Source organism: Phyllopteryx taeniolatus, chromosome 1, assembly GCF_024500385.1.
Source record: "Phyllopteryx taeniolatus isolate TA_2022b chromosome 1, UOR_Ptae_1.2, whole genome shotgun sequence".
In the NCBI taxonomy this organism is placed as follows: Eukaryota; Metazoa; Chordata; class Actinopteri; order Syngnathiformes; family Syngnathidae; genus Phyllopteryx; species Phyllopteryx taeniolatus.
In genome coordinates, this window is record NC_084502.1 from 23,231,449 (window position 1) to 23,238,276 (window position 6,828).

Here is a 6,828-nt window from a genome sequence, read left to right on the forward strand (position 1 = left end):
CGCATTTTATAAACAAGGTAACTCAATGTGATTTACAATATTTTAAAGCATTTACAAACAAAGAGCAAAAGACTTAAAAATAAAGTAGTGAAAATATGACAGCTTACTAAAATTACTAAAACGTTCAGTGCAAGAAAGATCATTGAAACATTGGCAATGCTCTAAAGTGCTCAATCATACGAATGAGGGGGAAAAAAATTACCTGGACTTAAAAACATTCAATCTTGGAGCTGACTTCACTTCTGTTGGCAGTTTATTCGATTTGTATGGAGGACTTTAGTGCTAAACAATGGCTCTATATTGTATTGGTTCATCATAACACAATTTTGCTGTTTGTACTTTATTTAGTTTTCATGGTATGATGGCGACTGGATGGCTTCATTAAACCAGTTCCTAGAAAACTTGTTTGTCATGCCTGCGGGTGAATTCACAACCTGAAAATAGGATATTATTAAAATTATATTTGGAAAAAACGTCCCTCTCTGGCCCATTTTATGCTTGTAATTTAATTCTAATTTTTAATTTGGAACTCATCATGGCACGACAAGAATAGCTAATGAGAGACTGCAGAGATAGAAGGCATGACAAACGAGTGTGTCAATCATTTGCTCACGTGCACCACCACGCACACGGCCTCAGAGGGACACTATTAATATTATAGTTCCTTGGCTGGATTATGTCACTCCTGTTAGCAACAAAAGTTAGAAAAGAATGAGTTGGAGAGCTTGCGAGACAAATCAAGGGTAAACATATATAACGGTGGTGTGCTATATGTGGACGGCTACATGTGACTAGGCTTGAAAAACCACCGCAAATGTCACGTCACCATTCTCACCGGGTTGTCAGGTAAGTTGATCACATCTTATATTTTTAATTTATTCCACATTCCAAAAATTACAACATCAAAATGGTAAAATTTCATGTTTGGCGATATGCCATCACGATTGAGTCATGCTAGCAAAGTAGCTGCCGTGCACGGTAACATAGGGAGCTGAGGGCCTTTCTTTGGACAGACGTAAGGGGGCGGGAGCAGGGATTGAATTGCGGCTACATTCAAATCTTCCTAGCAGTTTGAAAACTGCATACTCTACCTTTAATTGATAGTCTTTTCAAATCAACTACTCTGATTTTTGTTAGTTGCTTACCTAATATTTTCAAACGATATAGGTTTCTTCGGGCTGAGGAAGCAGTCAGAAGAGAAAGCTTTTCTAGCAAGTCTGTCTGTCTCCAATGACAGCAGAGATCAACTGTGTCGTTTATCTGCAATATTAACTTATGCTGAAATGATTTGTTCCACGGCGAATAAAAACAGAATCACAGTAGGCCTGGTTAAAAGTTAATTGCTTTACATATATTTGACGAGTAGTGCACCCCCAAAAAATTCCCCACAACACGAAGTGAGTGGGGTCGGCACAAAGGCACCTAGACAGTCATCAGGAAGAAGACTAGCATCTTTCCAAAATAAATAATAATAATAATACACATTACATGTCAATTTGAGTAGGGAAGATATTGTATCACAGCAAAACTTTACTGACCCATGTTTGTAATGTAACGTGTCAAACTCAAGAAACTGCCAAAATATAGGTGTGCCAAGGGTGTGGGATCATATTCACAAAGACTTGAGGCTGTAATTACTGCCAAAGGTGCATCAACAAAGTATTGAGCAAAGGCTGCGAATACTTATCTCAGTTTTTTATTTTTAATAATGAGCAACAATTTCCCCCAATTTTTTTTTTAATCGTCATTATGGGGACTTGTGTGTAGAATTTTGAAGAAAAAAATGAATTTATTCAATTTTGGGATGAGGCTGTAACATAACAAAATGTGAAAAATTGAAATGGTGTGAATACTTTCCGGATGCACTGTGTGTGTGTGTGTGTGTGTGTGTGTGTGTGTATATATATATATATATATATATATATATATATATATAAAATACTCACACACACATACATTATATACTGTATAACAGGGTCCGACATTAACGATGGCTCGGGGTCACTACGCCGCTGTGTCAGGCTACCACCTAACGGATAGACACTGGCCCTCTCGGGCCAATACAAATTTCTAAGTCACCGTAAATTTTTGCCCACTGAAAATGGCCTAAAACCGCATTTTCAGTGTCAATCTGAAATTCTTTTATCACCAAAACATCCCGTCCAAGACAGGGTGTTGTGATTGATGCAAGGAGAAACCGTGAGCAGCACCGCCTGACTGGTTAAACGGGCACGCATTCGGGTTAGCCTCAAGACGATAGCCGAGCCGAAGCTAACGCCGCTTACTTCATACAGCAGCTCGTACTTTGCTACCTGGAGAATGTTATTCTGTCCTCCCTGAGCGTGCTTCAAGCTGTTTACTGACACACAAGTTGAGGTTTACTGTAAAACTAAGCACATAACACAGATAATTACCCTCATTTTATATTTAAATTCATGACACATCGCTTTAGAAATCGTCAGCTTGATCCTAACATTCAATGGAAAACCCTATTGACGGGCTAGCTAATATTAGCATTTGGTCACGGAAGGGATTTACTGTCAAATAACTAATATTCACACACAAACGCCATAGTAACACATACAGACAGCTAATATAACAATACTATCGGGAATATATTCTTCCTAATATTAACGTTATATCGCGACTTTCTTCTTCTACTCTTTTGTTGGCTTAAATTAAAGTAGCTCCATGCATGCATCGCAACACAGTGGTCCTACGAGGTCAAGGCGCACACAGTAGGAACAGCAGATACAGTCTTTGACTGTATAAAAAGACACGCTTTTTTCCTGACTGTGACATTTAATCATCCTGTTTTAGGTCTATTAGGACTACCAAAATTATTTCTACTTGCTGAATCCTGGAATAATGAGAGTATTTTTTTTAGACAACTAAAATAGACAAAGACAAGACAGTCATGTCTAAAAGCGTTGACACGTTTTCAGCCATGAATGGACTGTATTTATTTTTATTTATTGTTTGTTTTTTCAAGTTCTATTATTTTAATATATTATTATTATACTTTTAATTTACTTTCTTAATATTTAAAGATGAGCTATGTTGGTGGCGGCACGGTGTATGACTGGTTAGCATATCTGCCTCACAGTTCTGAGGACCCGGGTTCAAATGCGGGCTCGCCTGTGTGGAGTTTGCATGTTCTCCCCGTGCCTGCGTGGGTTTTCTCCGGGTACTCCGGTTTCCTCCCACCTCCCAAAAAACATGCATGGTAGGTAAATTGAAGACTCTAAATCCCGTAGGTGTGAATTTGAGACTGTGAGACTGTGCGAATGGTTGTTTGTTTCTATGTGCCCTGCAATTGGCTGGCGACCAGTTCAGGGAGTACCCCGCCTCCCGACCGAAGATAGCTGGGATAGTGAGGATAAGCGGTAGGGAAAGTTTTGTTGGTTTAATAAATCCCAAGTTTTGAAATAAATGAATAATTTTATTTATTCATCTATCCATCCATTTTCAATGCCACTTATCCTGTTCAGGGTAGCGGCACACTGGAGCCTATCCCAGCTGCCTTCGGGCGAAAGGCGGACTATACTCTGAACTGGTCGCCAACCAGTCGGCGGGCACATATACTTGTAATACACACGTGGATAAAATTGTTGGTACCCCTCTGGTAATGAATCTACAAATTCTGAGTTGGCCTGCGTTTTTCTTGCCACACTTGTGAGTGAACTCAAATAAGCACGCACACACACTCATATATATATATATAGGCGGCACGGTGGCCTGTTCTATTCCCGGCCCCGCCTGTGTGGAGTTTGCATGTTCTCCCCGTGCCTGCGTGGGTTTTTTCCGGGCACTCCGGTTTCCTCCCACATCCCAAAAACATGCATTAATTGGAGACTCTAAATTGCCCGTAGGTGTGAATGTGAGTGCGGATGGTTGTTTGTTTCTATGTGCCCTGCGATTGGATGGCAACCAGTTCAGGGTGTACCCCGCCTCCTGCCCGATGACAGCTGGGATAGGCTCCAGCACGCCCGCGACCCAAGTGAGGAGAAGCGGCTCAGAAAATATATATATATATATATATATCATTTTTTTAACTTTTTATTTTCTAAAAAAAGTGATAAATGGCACCCAAGACAAAAAGGGAAACTTGTTAGGAAGCACTTGTGCAACTGTCATTGAATGTGCGTCATGCAAGGTAGGCACTGTATCGTTGTTGATTTTTTTTGTTGCTCTTAATTAGACTGAAAAAAATGAGAAAGTGCTCGCTGGTGATTGCATGAGCAAGTCAATAAAAAAAAAAAAAAAAAAAGATCAATACGATTTAAAAAAAAGTGCAGCAAAGTGGCCAACAGAGCAATTCATCTTTTAAATGACAATGTGACGTCCCATTTTCTCATTATTTTATGACCATAAAATAGGGCTAATGTTGCCAGATGCACTGCCAAAACAACAATCGAAACAAATCTGCAACTGACTGCAAGGTGTTTTTTCAAGTTAGAAGTGGGCTGAAATATGCATGTTTGAACATATGCAAGACTACACAAGTATCATAAAGCTGTAGATTTTCAGAGTCTGTAAAGCAAACATTGCATGGCTGTTTTTTTTTTACCCCCCCAAAAAATAAGTCACTTTGATTGGCCTGCGAAGGCTTTGTGTGCGGTTATGTGACTGCCTTGAAGAAGCCGAAGAAGAAGAAGAATCATGCACACGAAATTTGTTCTCTGCATTTTACCCATCACAGTGAACACATACACGTGTTAGTGGAACACACTGGAGCAGGGGGCAGCTGAAGCGTCCGTGCCATCCGATTGGGGAATTGAAGTCAGATGACACTCGTCATCACGTTGGATTGGCACAGCGGCCGGCGCCTTATGCGGAAGTCGAAGATGAAGTCTAAAAATAAATCATGCACACAATAATGGATCAATGAATAGAGGGGCATGTTGATCATTGAAATCATTATTGAGTAAAAGTATTGATTCTTAACTTAAATACTCAAGTAAAAGTAAAAAGTATGGTGCATTCAAACTACTCTGAATGCAGCCCTATGGGGGGCACAAGTCAGTGCAAACTGTAGGCCGGTCCCAAGCCCGGATAAATGCAGAGGGTTGCGTCAGGAAGGGCATCCGGCTTAAAACCTTGCCAAACAAATATGAGCGTTCATCCAAAGAATTCCATACCGGATCGGTCGTGGCCCGGGTTAACAACGTCCGCCACCGGCGCCGTCAACCTGCAGGGCGCTGTTGGAAATTCAGCTACTGTGGGTCGAAGTCGAAGTCAAAGAAGAAGAAGAAGAAGAAGAGGTGGAAAGCGGGTTCTTTGGCAGAAAGAGAAGAGGAAAACACAGAGCCTAGAACTGAATGTGGGGACTTTGAATGTTGGGACTATGACAGGAAAATCTCGGGAGTTGGTTGACATGATGATTAGGAGAAAGGTTGATATATTGTGTGTCCAGGAGACCAGGTGGAAAGGCAGTAAGGCTAGAAGTTTAGGGGCAGGGTTTAAATTATTTTACCATGGTGTAGATGGGAAGAGAAATGGAGTCGGGGTTATTTTAAAAGAAGAGTTGGCTAAGAATGTCTTGGAGGTGAAAAGAGTATCAGATCGAGTGATGAGGCTGAAATTTGAAATTGAGGGTGTTATGTGTAATGTGATTAGTGGCTATGCCCCACAGGTAGGATGTGACCTAGAGGTGAAAGAGAAATTCTGGAAGGAGCTAGATGATGTAGTTCTGAGCATCCCAGACAGAGAGAGAGTCGTAATTGGTGCAGATTGTAATGGACATGTTGGTGAAGGTAATAAGGGTGATGAAGAAGTGATGGGTAAGTACGGTATCCAGGAAAGGAACTTGGAGGGACAGATGGTGGTAGACTTTGCAACAAGGATGCAAATGGCTGTAGTGAACACTTTTTTCCAGAAGAGGCACGAACATAGGGTGACCTACAAGAGCGGAGGTAGAAGCACACAGGTGGATTACATCTTGTGCAGACGATGTAATCTGAAGGAGGTTACCAACTGTAAGGTAGTGGTAGGGGAGAGTGTGGCTAGACAGCATAGGATGGTGGTGTGTAAGATGACTCTGGTGGTGGGGAGGAAAATTAGGAAGACAAAGGCAGAGAAGAGAACCATGTGGTGGAAGCTGAGACAGGACGAGTGTTGTGCAGCTTTTCGGGAAGAGGTGATACAGGCTCTCGGTGGACGGGAAGAGCTTCCAGAAGACTGGACCACTGCAGCCAAGGTGATCAGAGAAGCAGGCAGGAGAGTACTTGGTGTATCTTCTGGCAGGAAAGGAGAGAAGGAGACTTGGTGGTGGAACCTCACAGTACAGGAAATCATACAAGGAAAACGGTTAGCTAAGAAGAAGTGGGACACTGAGAGGACCGAGGAGAGGCGAAAGGAATACATTGAGATGCGACACAGGGCAAAGGTAGAGGTGGCAAAGGCAAAACAAGAGGCATATGATGACATGTATGGCAGGTTGGACACTAAAGAAGGAGAAAAGGATCTATACAGGCTGGCCAGACAGAGGGATAGAGATGGGAAGGATGTGCAGCAGGTTAGGGTGATTAAAGATACAGATGGAAATATGTTGACTGGTGCCAGCAGTGTGCTAGGTAGATGGAAAGAATACTTCGAGGAGTTGATGAATGAGGAAAATGATAGAGAAGGGAGAGTAGAAGAGGCAAGTGTGGTGGACCAGGAAGTGGCAATGATTAGTAAGGGGGAAGTTAGAAAGGCATTAAAGAGAATGAAAAATGGAAAGGCAGTTGGTCCTGATGACATTCCTGTGGAGGTATGGAAGCATCTAGGAGAGGTGGCTGTGGAGTTTTTGACCAGCTTGTTCAATAGAATTCTAGTGCGTGAGAA